Genomic DNA, 13,392 nt, shown 5'->3' with positions numbered 1-13,392 from the left:
TCCACTTAAAGAATAAATGTAACATCATTCATCATTAGGGAAATGGAAATCAAAACCAAGGTGAGCTACCACTTCACACCCACTAGAATGGCTGTAATCAAGAAGACAATAACAAGTGTTGACAAGGATGTGGAAAAACTAGAACACTACACACTGTTGGTGGGAACATAAAATGGCGCAGCCACTTTGGAAAACAGCATGGCAATTCTTCAAAAAGTTAAATGTTGTCTTATATGACTCATCAGTTCCACACGTACGTATATACCCAAAACAACTGAAAATAAATGACCTGACAAAAACCCATACACACGTGTTCCCAACAGCATGCATAATAACCAAAAAGTGGAGACAGCGAAGATGCCCAGCAAGTGATGAATGGATTTTTAAAATGTGTTAATCAAAAAAAAAAAAAAATGTGTTAATCGACAGATGAATGGATAAGCAAAATATCATAAATACATACAAAGGAATAGTATTCAGTCTTATAAAGGGAGGAAGTTCCATCACATGCTACAGTATAGGTCACCCCTGAGGGCATGATGCTAAGTGAAATAAGCCATTCACAATATGACAAATATTGTACAATTCCACTTATATAAGGTATCTAAAGCAGACAAGTTCATAGAAACAAAGTAAAATGATGGCTATCGGACTGGGGTAGGGAAAATAGGAAGTTGTTTAGCAGGCATCAAGTTTCTGTTTTGCAAGAGGAAAAGTTCCAGAGGCCTGCTGCACAACAGTGTGAATGTACTTAATACCACTGAACTGTAAGTTTAAAAATGGTTATGATCAGGGATCCCTGGGTGGCTCAGTGGTTTAGCGCCTGCCTTTGGCCCAGGGCGCGATCCTGGAGATCCAAGATCGAATCCCACGTCGGGCTCCCGGTGCATGGAGCCTGCTTCTCCCTCTGCCTGTCTCTGCCTCTCTCTCTCTCACTGTGTGCCTATCATAAGTAAATAAAAAAAAAAACAAAAAAAAAAAACAAAAAAAAATGGTTATGATCATTGATCTTATGTGATGTGCTTTTTATCACAATTTTTTTAAAAACTCAAAGTGAAGAAAATGTGATGTATGTATACAGTGGAATATCACTTCTAAAAAGGAATGAAGTGCTGATCCATGATTATGACATGGATGAACCTTGAAAACATTCTGGCAAGTGAAAGAAGCCAGATACAAAGGCCATACGTTATCCATGTTTGTATGTGAAATGTCAAGCATAGGCAAATCCATAGAGATAGGAAGTTGATTCGTGGATGTCAGAGGCAGAGGAGGGCGGGTAATGGGGAGTGAATGCAATGAACATGAGGTTTCTTTGGGGGGTGATGAAAATGTGCTGGAATTAGATAGTAGTGATCGTGCACGACTGTGTTCCAAAATCCATTGAATTATATGCTTCAAAAGGGTGAATCTTATGGTATATGAATTATATATCAATAAAGCTATTATTTAAAAAAGAATAAATGTGGACATTAATATTTTTAAGTCCACCTTACAACAGAGGAGTGAAGGAGAAACTCAGAAACATTGGAAACAGGAATACCTGAGCTTTACAGGAGAATGATCCTATTTCTTCCATTTTTTTACAAATTCCCTTGTCTCTTCGGTCTCTTGCAAATGCTTTATTTTTTTCAATTAGCTTCCTATTATTTACCACATATGCACATGTGTGTGTCCTGCTTTATTGAGATATAGTTGACATATAACATTGTGTAAGGTGTCCAATGTGATGATTATAGATATATGTGTCTACGGTGAAATGATCTCCACAATAAAGCCTCATATTATTTCTTGACTACTATTCTGTGTTACTCTCCTCCACTTACCTTCTTTCCCCCTTATGTAATCAATGTGAATATATATACATGAGGATATAAGTACAGTTGTGTTCATGTTTTTGTGCTCATATGTCTAGCTATATTTTTGTGCACAGAGGTATGGCCAACTGTGGAAAAACTAGAACACTACTACACAGATGCCAGGCATCTGTGTTTCTGTGCTTGAATCATCATGGCAGTTGTCTGGGAATAACATAAGGCTAAAACTCAGAGAAAATTGTGCTTTTTATGTGTGGCAAGCAATACTAGTGTGCCAGTGCCCTATTAGGCTCTCAAAAGGCTATTTTTTCCTCCGTAGCATTAGCAGAATTTGCAGTACACCGGCATCAGAGAAAGAAAGTAGTAGTGTGGCCTGTGGTTATGAACAGAGAGGATTCCTGTAGGCAGAATTGTCTGCCTAATTCTGTGTTGTAATGTTGTTTTAAAAAAGAAAAAAGTGGTTTTTCTCAAACTCCATTAAACTAACAGGAAAAAAAAAAAACTAACAGGAAAGATTTACAAAAAGAAGTCAATCCATTTTGGGGCATCTAGGTGGCTCAGTGGTTGAGCGACTGCCTTTGGCTCAGGTCATGGTCCCGGGGTCCTAGGGACCGAGTCCTGCATCAGGCTCCCCACAAGGAGTCTGCTTCTCCCTCTGCCTGTGTCTCTGTGTCTCTCATGAAGAAATAAATTTTTTTTTAAGTAAATCCATTTTGATACTCAAAGCAGGAGAGAGAGAAACCAGAGATTTTTGTGATTTCTGAAAACAGAAAGCAAACGGGACAGATAAACCAGGGCAGAAGTTCCACCTCCAAACTCACAAAGGTGGCTCAGTAGAGGGAGAAGATGCTCTTCCAGGCAGAGCCTCAGAGGCTCCAAACGCAGTGTGGGCAGGTACCAGGGGGAAGAGTGAGCTATGTATGAGTAACAAAGGACTCCTCCTTTCTAATGACCTTTACACTCCATTTTAGTCATCTACTACTAGAGCCACACCTTGTCATCACCCAACCTGCTCCAAAATGAAATCACTCGTATAGTCAAATTACACATCCAGAAATGACACTAAGCCTGGAGAATTTATAAGGGAGATTTGTGTCAAATTTTTATATTGAGAAAAAAGTGGGGATAACTTTTCCAACCTCAAAAATGTCCAGCCACAGACTGATCAAATAAATTATGATGTATCTATACAATTAGATTCTATGCACCCAATTAATGTTGCTGTACTTACTGTTTAATTATTTGGACGAGTATAGCTGGATCTACCCCATGTCATATAGCACACATATACATACGTAACTGTATACATATACCTACAAAGAGTTAAGTAGAGAAAGAGACAGACTGAAAGAAATAAAATAGGAAAATACAAATCTTGAGTTGGAGAGCCTCTTTTAAGCATAATGCCAAAGGTGAAAATCATTAAGGAAAATATTTGTATAATTGACATGAAATATTTTAAAAGTATCAAAGTTAGCAAAATGTAAATGATTAAGCAAGAGTAATGGTTGCAGTGAACATGGCAGGTCAATACCCTAAATATATGACAAGTTCCACAAATCAATTTTTAAAACCAGTCAAAAAAGGCCAAGAACATGAATGGGACATTTATTTATAGCCAAAGAAATAGAAATCAAACAAAAATTAGATACCAATTAAGTATTTTTTAGACAAAGAATGTTTTAAAGATGGCACCTAACCTAGCTAAAAGTGCAGTTAAGTGGGTCCTTTTTTACACTGTTGTGGGGAATATACCTTTTACAACCTCTTTGGAATTCAATTGGATCACATGAATCCAAATGCTTTATTAAAAAAAAAAAGATTTTATTTATTCATTCATGAGAGACACAGAGAGAGGCAGAGACACAGGCAGAGAGAGAAGCAGGCTCCCTGCGGGGAGCCCGATGGGACACTCGATCCCAGGACCCTGGGATCATGCCCTGAGCCAAAGGCAGACGCTCAACCACTGAACCCTCCAGGTGCCCTGAATCCAAACACTTTGTTTTGTTTTGTTTTGTTTTGCTTTTTGAATCCAAACACTTTAAAACAAACATGCCCTTTAGTCAGAAATTCTAATTCTAGGAATTTACACTAAGGAAATAATGAAATGTGTTTAAAAATGTATGTATAAGAATATTCACATTATTTTATAATACTGAAAAATTGAAAATCTGAATCTATATCCTTTGGGATATAGTTAAATATATAACAGCATTCATATGGTAGGATATAATATATACATTAAAAATATGTTGTAGAATTATCACATAGGGAAATGTCTGCACCATTTTGTAAGTGAAAATAACTGGTTTAGAAGACTAAATAAGTTATGATCCCAATTATGTTGGGGGCAATGCAAAGAAGATCAAAACTGCCATAAGGGTAGGGATTTCATCTGTTTGATGCCTGCTAGAACTGTGCCTGATGCATAATAATACCTCAAGTAGTCCTTGAATGAATGATTCTGCACCACAATATATATTGTATTTATCACTGGATAAGGAAGAAAAGTGTTTTTTATTTTCTGCAATGGGTGTGCATTCATTTTATTATCAGAATAGAATAATGAATATTTTAAAAGCAGAGAATAATTTAGGGCAATACAGAAAGAAATGCAGATCCCTTCATAAAACTGGCACTTCGGTCAGATACTTTTAGCTCTTCTCAAGCATTATTTAATGCAATGGGCTCCCTACCCCCTGCCTGCCCAGGACAAATAGATCTAATTCACCCTAAACCTCCCAATTCAGAAACTCATTCATTCATTTTTTTTTTAATTTTTTAAAGATTTTATTTATTTATTCATGAGAGGCACAGAGAGAGAGACAGAGAGAGAGAGAGAGGCAGAGACACAGGCAGAGGGAGAAGCAGGCTCCATGCAGGGAGCCTGATGTGGACTCGATCCCGGGTCTCCAGGATCAGGCCCTGGGCTGAAGTCGGCACTAAACCACTAAGGCACCGGGGCTGCCCATTCATTCATTTTAAACTATTCTAGTTTCAGTAAGGCAGCAAAGGCAGAGGAAGAAAAACAACAAATAAGATAATAGCAGCCTATTTTTACGAAGGAAATAAAACATGTTTAAAAGAGAGCGAGGAAAAAATAAATAAATAAATAATAAAAGAGAGCATGGGACTAGAGTGGAGCGGACAGGCAGGCTACTTTAGGAAGGGCCATCAAGAAAGGCTTCTCAGAGGAAGTGAGAGCAGAGCTGCACCTGAAGAATGATGAGGAGGCAGCCCAGAACCACTAGGGCCAATGGATTTTTGCTCACAAGAATGGCAAGTGTGAAAGCCATGTGTTTGGACCACAGATAGGATGAAAGTAGTACCCAATGAAGTTGGCGAATACATGAGTGACTTATAAGCCACAGTGGGGAGCTTGGATCCTACTCTTGAACACAAAAGGAAGCCACTGAGCTGTTTTCAGGGGGGGGAACCAGAAAGTCTGATTTATGTTCTTAAACATTCTTAGGACCCTTCTGATTAAGCGTGTAGCTTTAAACTGCATCACAGAATTTTCTACCCCCAATATCTAATAAAATAAACAAAAACTTTTAAAAATCAGAAGTGTATATGCTTACTAATATCAAATTGAGAGAGGCCACAACCTAATTCACTGTTCTTTAAAAGCTGGTGGCCAAGTTCCAAGAGAAAAGCAGAGAAACACAATTGTACTTATAAGAAGACAAAGACCTAGAATTCTTATTATTTTCCTTAAATCTAGATAATGTTGCTTTATCCTGTTGAACCTTCAAAAAAGGAAATGGTGGGAATGAGTGAAAGGCAAGGAGGGAGGAGCTGACTCCTGATGGTGGTGTGGTTTCAGAGCCAGACTCAGAATTGAGAGCTGGATCCTATTCTTGAGTCTTCTAATGCAACTGGTCAGGCCCAAGAGGAGACATCAATGGGGACTGAGAAGGAGCAAGCAGAGAATTAGGGGAAGCCTAACAGCTATATGGTATTATGGAAGCCAGAAGAGGAGAGTAGTAGGAGAAGAATGGAGTCATCAGCTATACTAGTTGCTGCTGATTGACTAAGTAAAATGAAAAGAAGTGTCTACCGGATTTAGCAAAATAGAGGTTGTCTGTAACTTGACAAGCAGTTTCAATGGGAGAATAAGAACGGAGGCAAAATTGATTAAAGACTTATAACTAATAACAGTTAAAAGTAGTTTTAAAATAGTTAAAAACAAACTAGTTCATTAGGAAAGATATAATCATTCCAGATACTGAGATATCTTAGACCCAACTTGGATGATTGTGTACAACATCCTCAATAAATGTCTCTGCAGTAAACACAACCAGTTTCACAGACTTGCCCCTTTAACTGAATATCAAGATGTTACAGAGACATTTCTTCATTGGATGAAAAATTGGGCTAACTGGTTATTTTATTGGAATATATTTACTCAATATAATAACCATAACTGCTTATTGAAATGGGCCAATGTCCCCTCCAATTATAAAAGTTATTAATAATGGCATGTCCCTTTCCTGGGAGAGGGCTGAGTTTGCTTCAAGAAGTCATCTTGTCGGGAAGTCTGCTTCTCCCTGTGTCTGTGTCTCCACCTCTCTCTCTGTGTCTCTCATGAATAAGTAAATAAAATCTTTAAAAAAAAAAAAGAAGAAGAAGAAGACGTTATCTTGTGGTGGCCATAATCTAAAATATGAACCAAGTTAAGCATTTATCATCTACAGGAGCTGAAGAGAATAGGCGAATGTCAATTAATGTTGAGCAAGAGGACAGCTGCGTAAGGCAGTTGACCCATCAAAGGCCAAAAACCCTAAATTTATGTATTTCAGTAGAATTTGCAAAGGGAGTCAAGACCTGCTGGAGAAAAAGCAGTCTTAAAGAGGCACCAGAGAACTGGTGGACCTGGGCACCTTGGGCACGTAGTCTTCAGGTTTGGCTTGGTCATTTCTAAAACAGAAGCTGAGCTCTGATTGGTGACTGGCTCCACCCCACAGGGAGCCTCGGTGCTTGGGCTGACTGACTTGTGAGCCAGTTTCATAGACACTGGCTTCTTACCTATCCCACGAACATTATTCTACTCCCTATTAACCTCATTAACCAGTTAATAGAAAAAAATCACATTAATTAAGATGTTAATATCATTTTCAAGGTTACACCAATTGTCTACCCTCAAACAGGATAGCCTATAGTTAAGAAAGAGTTCAGTCCCTGAGGACAGACCAATGGGAGTTGTCACCCCTAAATAGCTCTGTCACCATGGGCAAGTTAATCTTCTCAATCCCCCGCTTCCCTCATCTGTAAAATGGGGAGTCATAATAGTATACACTTCACAGGCCCACTGTGAAGGGTAAATCTTACAGTGCCTGGGCCTTTTAGAAGAACTGAAAGTATGGCAGACAAAATCATGGTTTAAGAAAACTTTCTTCCCGAAACTGGTGCGTAGAGCAAAAGCCATGAAGTAACTCAGAACTTCCAGAAAGCCCATTGCTTTCCCATCCAGTTTACACTGCAACTCCCTCCCTGCCCCCATAACATAGTGAATTTGAAGTGAGGGGTCCATTTAGGGAATGTAGTGACTGTGAAGAGAAGTTCCTTGTCCCAAAGATGAAAGAGAGACCCCATGAGGGTTGGAAAGTTTGAGGGAGCGTGTAGGACCAACATCTTGCAGCTCAGGAGACGTCGAGTCAGTCACCAGGTTTGTTAGCTCACCTTGGAATGACCACAGAGAAGGAAGAAGCATTGGAAGGTGATGGTGAAGTGAACGGCCAGGCAGAGAGAGACATGCATACACCTTTCTACTTCCAGATTTCTGAGAGGTACTGAGGGCGGAGGAGTGGCAATTATTGTCTGAAAATTAATCTTCCTTTCCTAGCTACTCTTTTCTTGTTATGGGCTTTTGTGTTCACATTATTTATTTTGAAAAGATTCATGCTTATTTTCTCCCCCACATAATCCTAGTAATAGAACATAATATGAATGGGAACATATGTCCTTGTTTGCTTCCTTGCTGCTTTATCACAAAGATTTCCAAAAGAGTATGCTTTTAATAATTTATGTTTCTCTCTATATAAATGTAATAGAGATCCTTTGCAGACATAGAAACTATGAAAAAAAAAGAAAATCCATCCATATTATATCATCCAGATATAAATCTGTTGATATTTACTTTACATCCTTAACTCTTTAAGTCATATATATATGAATGTGTATTCATATGTGTGCAAATATATATACACTCATATACAAAGGTCAAACTGTACAAGCTATTTACAACCTGCTCTTTTTATTGTTAGCACTTAGAAGAGTGCCTGGCACATCAGAAGTTCTCAATAACTATTTGTTGAATAAGTGAGTGAATATATTTCCACATCATTAAAATTTTTTCTATGGAGGGATCCCTGGGTGGCGCAGTGGTTTAGCGCCTGCCTTTGGCCCAGGGCGCGATCCTGGAGACCCAGGATCGATCCCACGTCAGTCTCCCGGTGCATGGAGCCTGCTTCTCCCTCTGCCTATGTCTCTGCCTCTCTCTCTCTCTGTGTGACTATCATAAATAAATAAAAAAAATTTAAAAAAAAAAAAATTTTTTTCTATGGCATCATTTTTCACAGTCTCAATAGAACTCCATTGTGTGAATTATCAAGCCATATCTAAGTGGGCCCTGGAGGACTGAGGAGGAATAAGGCGTGTGATGAACGCACCGATGCCCCATGCAGGTCCCCCCCGAACAAGGGGTTGTGTGCTGCCCAGCTGCTGGGAGTGCTGACAACCCCAGCCTCCAGTGTCAGCCCCCTTCAGGGCTAGCCTCACCCTGAAAGCCACCTTCCCAGGGTGACCTCTATTTAAGGACTGATCACAGAGGGGCCCCATGCAGAACAACCGTGGCAGGCCAACATCTCCTGGAGCTTCCCGGCTGGAGGGAGGGGGTTGCCCGAGACAGTCCCACCTGCATGGCCACTTGTCTTCTCTCTCTGCCCAATCCTATTTCTTTCCTCTCCCTTCCAAGGGTATTAATCACAGGGCCATTCCCTAATAAATATACTGCACACTAAACTTTGTCTCGGGGTCTGCTTCCTAAAGAACCTAACCTGTTACAGAGATGATCCAGACCCAAGAAAATGCCTGCATCTGTTGATGAAAGCACTCAACAAATTCTAATATTGCTGCCATCACCCATCCCGAACTGTAGGCTAAATAAACTACTGTGCGCATAAACCATGATATGTTACGCAGACATTAACAGAAATGTTGGTGCTGGGTATGAAGTGGTGGCTCCAGTGGATGGGAAGGGAAGGGGAGGGAAGGAAGAGAAGGGAAGACAAAAGGAGGGGAAGAGAGGGGAGGGCAGAGGTGGGGAGGGGAGAAGAGGGAGGGGCAGTATTACTCTCATTGGTCTTTGGACCACCTATGGTGTATTAATTGGGCAATTGCTCTCCCCCCTAAATGTAGCATATGCAAGTTATGAAAACTGAAACTAGACGTGACCCTGGACAGACAGACATGTACCAGCATGACTCTGAGCAATCAGGACAATAGATAGGCCTTTAAGGGCACAAAAGCAAAAATAAGGATCAAATCATAAAATTTTTTTTAAAAAAATCAAATCAAAACAAAAACAAAAGCCCAGACCTAGGAGAAATCCAGAGGAGTGATGATGAGCTAAGGCCTGTCAAGGTGCTGCCATCTGTCAGAATCACACATTCCAAAGTAGCAGAAATCTCCAGTCGGGAAACTTCCTGTTACTTCCGGCCTCAGTGAGGCAAGCTCAGGCGGCATCAGGTTCAGCTCATGTGAGATGCCTCCTCCCAATCACAGACCATTCCTCCCTGGTCCAGGAGGTTCAGAGAATTGGTGCTGGGTAGAAAAGCACCTCAGGCCAGAGCAGCGTGCAGAGAGGGCCAGGACAGCCCAAGGAGGAGGAGGAGGAAGAGGAGGAGGAGGAGGAGGAGGAGGAGAGGCAGGTGAGTAGTCGGATCTCACTCTGCAGGGAAGCCAACTGCACTCTCAATGGTTGGGTTGCTTTCCTGGGAGGTGAGATGGGGCCTGAAAGGGCGAGGGGAAGAAGATAATTTCCTCCTGAAGAGATCCATCATTTTTTGTAACTTAGACTATTATGACGATTTTGTTCTCTTTTACTTTAAATGTACAAATTGCCTTCTCAAACCTTTTGAAATTGTCCAGTTCTCAGAACTGAAATGAAGGATCTGAGAGTGTTATTCACCCATCCTAATTTTACCCTCCAATTTCCTGACCGAACGACCAAGAAAATCCAAGAACCCTGGGAAAACCTATGTCTCCTGATTAAAGTTTCAGACAGACCCCCGTGGACCCCAATTTCCTTGTGAAGTCAGAGAAGCAAAAAGAAAATTTAAGGAAATGGGTCATGTTCTTTCTTAATAATGTAGTAGAAAGTTCCCTGGTCATCTTGTCTGAAATCATTTGATCCTGCCTACTTGTAATGGAATATGTGAGGCAATTTACTCATGGTTTCTTCTCTGCAAACTCTGTTTAAGAAATGTGGCAGTTGAAATAAGTCAACAAATTAGCTTTATCTATGTAATGTTATTTTTACATAATTTATTTTTACTCTTCACCAATTAGTTGATCTACAGGGTCCACAGATCCTAAATATATTTTTCATTGTAACAACATTTCTACATGTAATACGAATTGAGTTTCCAATAATGCTAGTATTAGTTTATGTTTATAGGTTTAAAACTCCACTTATAACTAGTTTCAAAGATTTTGAACACATTTGGAATTTCTTTAATTTCAATGTCCTTTTTTAAATTAAAGACAATGTTGACCAATCATTTCTTCCCTGAATACAGTTGGCTAACCAGAAGAAGAAAGAATTCATTTAGATCTTATACACACACACACACACACACACACACACACATATTTTCAAATCTTGTAAAGAAACAGTTTTCCTTTTGATTAGTTCTCCTTAATGAGGAGGAAATTTTCTCATTTTGCTTTTTTTTTTTTTTCCTCATTTTGCTTTCTGCTGTAACAGCCTTTTTTGCTTTCTGCTACAATAGGCTGAAAAACCAAATCACCAATTTCTTTTTTAACTACCTGGAAAGAATCATAGACTTGTAAATCCAAAAGGGAATTTACACACCATTTAGTCGAGAAAAACAAATGAAATCTCAGAGTTTCTTGTTGACCTCTCCTGCTTACATTCTTACCAAGAGCAAACACCGATGAGTCCCTGCAGGCTGCCCACACCCCTGATGTTCCCTAACTGGGGCAAAGGCTGAATTCATAAAGAGGCGCCCTAATCTTACCTCCCCAAGGAGTCTCCATAGCATTCCTGCCTTGGGGCCGGGCATCCAGCTGGCATTGCCTGCCCCTGAGGTCCTCACTTGCCTGAGAATGAGCCACTGCTTCTTAGTCCTGACTTAAGGTGGGTGAATGACTCTGAGGTCAGCTGGCAAACATCAAGAGTCCAGAGCAGTGCCATCCAATAGGACTCTCTGTGATGATGGAAATGTTCTATACAATAACCACCAACTGCAAGTGCTATTGAGCACTTTAAATGGGGCTATTGCAACCAAAGGATTGAATTTTATTTTTTATTATTTTATTGGAGTTCAGTTTGCCAATGTGTAGCATAACCCAGTGCTCATCCCATCAAGGATTGAATTTTATTTTATTTTATTTTGAATTTTAAATCTTATGTAATTGAACTAGTTTGAATGAAAATAGCTACATGTGGCTACTAGTTACCATATTACTGAGAGCAGGTTTAGAGCTTGAAAGGGAGAAAAACCAATGGATGCTGTGAGCCCTGGGTGTCATGGCCATGGGAACAAGCACTGCTTGTCACCTTTCCCAGGGACTCATCCCTTCCCTAAATATAAGCAGACCAGCAATGGCTCTGATCTAAAATCCCCACACCCACCTTTCTTCTCCCCTCCAAGTCGAACAACTGTCTGCCTTTGTTCTGGGTTTCAAGGTCGGGGCTAAGGGAACAGCACAGTGTGTTTCTTGTTTCTTCCTCTCCTATTTCTCTCTCTCTTTTTTTTCCTTTGTTAATCCAAATTTCTCTAGCATGAGCTAGAGTTTGAGGTGTGGTTTGCGTGTGCTCTGGCCCAACAAACTTGGGTGAGGAAAAGAGGTAATGAACTTGAAAAAATGAGCTCATGCTTGATGGGAGAGACTCACTTCTTTTTCTTCTGCTTTGAAAGGGTTTGTTTAGTGAGCAATGGTTTTTAGACCCATTCAATGTGTCTGGAAACATCAACACTACGGATATGAGTAATTTTTATAAGAAAACAAATGGAATGAGGGCACAAGGAAAAAAAAATAAAACCTAGCCTTTTAAAATGTTTGCCCTCCTCAGAGCAAAGGAGTTCCTGGGATGTTGAGCAATTGGAGTATATCATCATGGTGCCAGGCCACTGGGCAGTTTTCCACAGGGTGGGGCTCACAGAGGCTATTCTTGAATGTGGAAAACACTTTCGGGCAAGCTGCATACTTTCAGTCAAGGGTGATAACATTTCTGAAGTGGACAGCCACTAATTGGCTCTCTTAACAGCCCTCTACCAATCTCACCTTTTAAAATTCACCTCACCCCATTTGCTTGTTTTCTATCCCTGCCAAGTTAAAAAGCAAGTCTAACACCTATGGGGGAAGTGGTACGTTGGAATAACACACGAAAGTTTCCATAGACCCCATATTTGAAATAGCTGATACATACTGGAGGCTAAAAGGGCAGAAGGTAGGATGGGAAGACACATCATATTGCCAAGACTCAGTCTCTATCCACGGAAGACAGACCCAAGACCCCAGATCATGAGTTAGGGTAGTCCATTGAGGTTCTATACTCCTTGGGTCTCTTTCTCTCTCGTGTGTTTTTCTTCTCCCTTTGGAAATATAAGGGATCTGATAAAATTATTCACATTGAGGCATTGACACTGATGGCTCATAAGACTCAATGTGCCTCTTTTATATGGATGTGCATTCTGATCAGGAGCAAACGAGTGATTGTCTTGTGGGATTTTAGAAATTAGGGCAATGAGTGAGGAAGACTTTGAATGGAGGGCAAAGGCAGAAGGCTCTATCCTTGCCAGCTTTGTTTATGAGACTCCCTTCATGGCTTAACCTGTAAGGGAAAAGAACAGGGCAGGGCATTGGGGCTTTCTCTCAACTTTAAAGAGGCATAAAGGGAGGTGGTGCCTACCTATCTTAAAAAGAAGAATGATTAGTGACAAACTCGCTAAAGGGCTGTTAAGGGATGTCTGGGTGGCTCAGTGGTTGAGCGTCTGCCTTTGGCTCAGGTCATGATCCCAGGGTCCTGGGATCAAGTCCCATATCATGCTCCCTTCACAGAGCCTGCTTCTCCCTCTGCCTGTGTCTCTGCCTCTCTCTCTGTGTCTCTTATGAATAAATAAATAAAATCTTAAAAATAAATAAATAGGGATCCCTGGGTGGCGCAGCGGTTTGGCGCCTGCCTTTGGCCCAGGGCGCGATCCTGGAGACCCGGGATCGAATCCCACGTCGGGCTCCCGGTGCATGGAGCCTGCTTCTCTCTCTGCCTGTGTCTCTGCCTCTCTCTCTCTCTCTCTCTGTGTGACTATCATAAATAAATAAAAAT

The sequence above is a fragment of the Canis aureus genome, chromosome 35, assembly GCF_053574225.1.
Source record: "Canis aureus isolate CA01 chromosome 35, VMU_Caureus_v.1.0, whole genome shotgun sequence".
In the NCBI taxonomy this organism is placed as follows: Eukaryota; Metazoa; Chordata; class Mammalia; order Carnivora; family Canidae; genus Canis; species Canis aureus.
Note: the sequence above shows the minus strand (reverse complement) of the source record.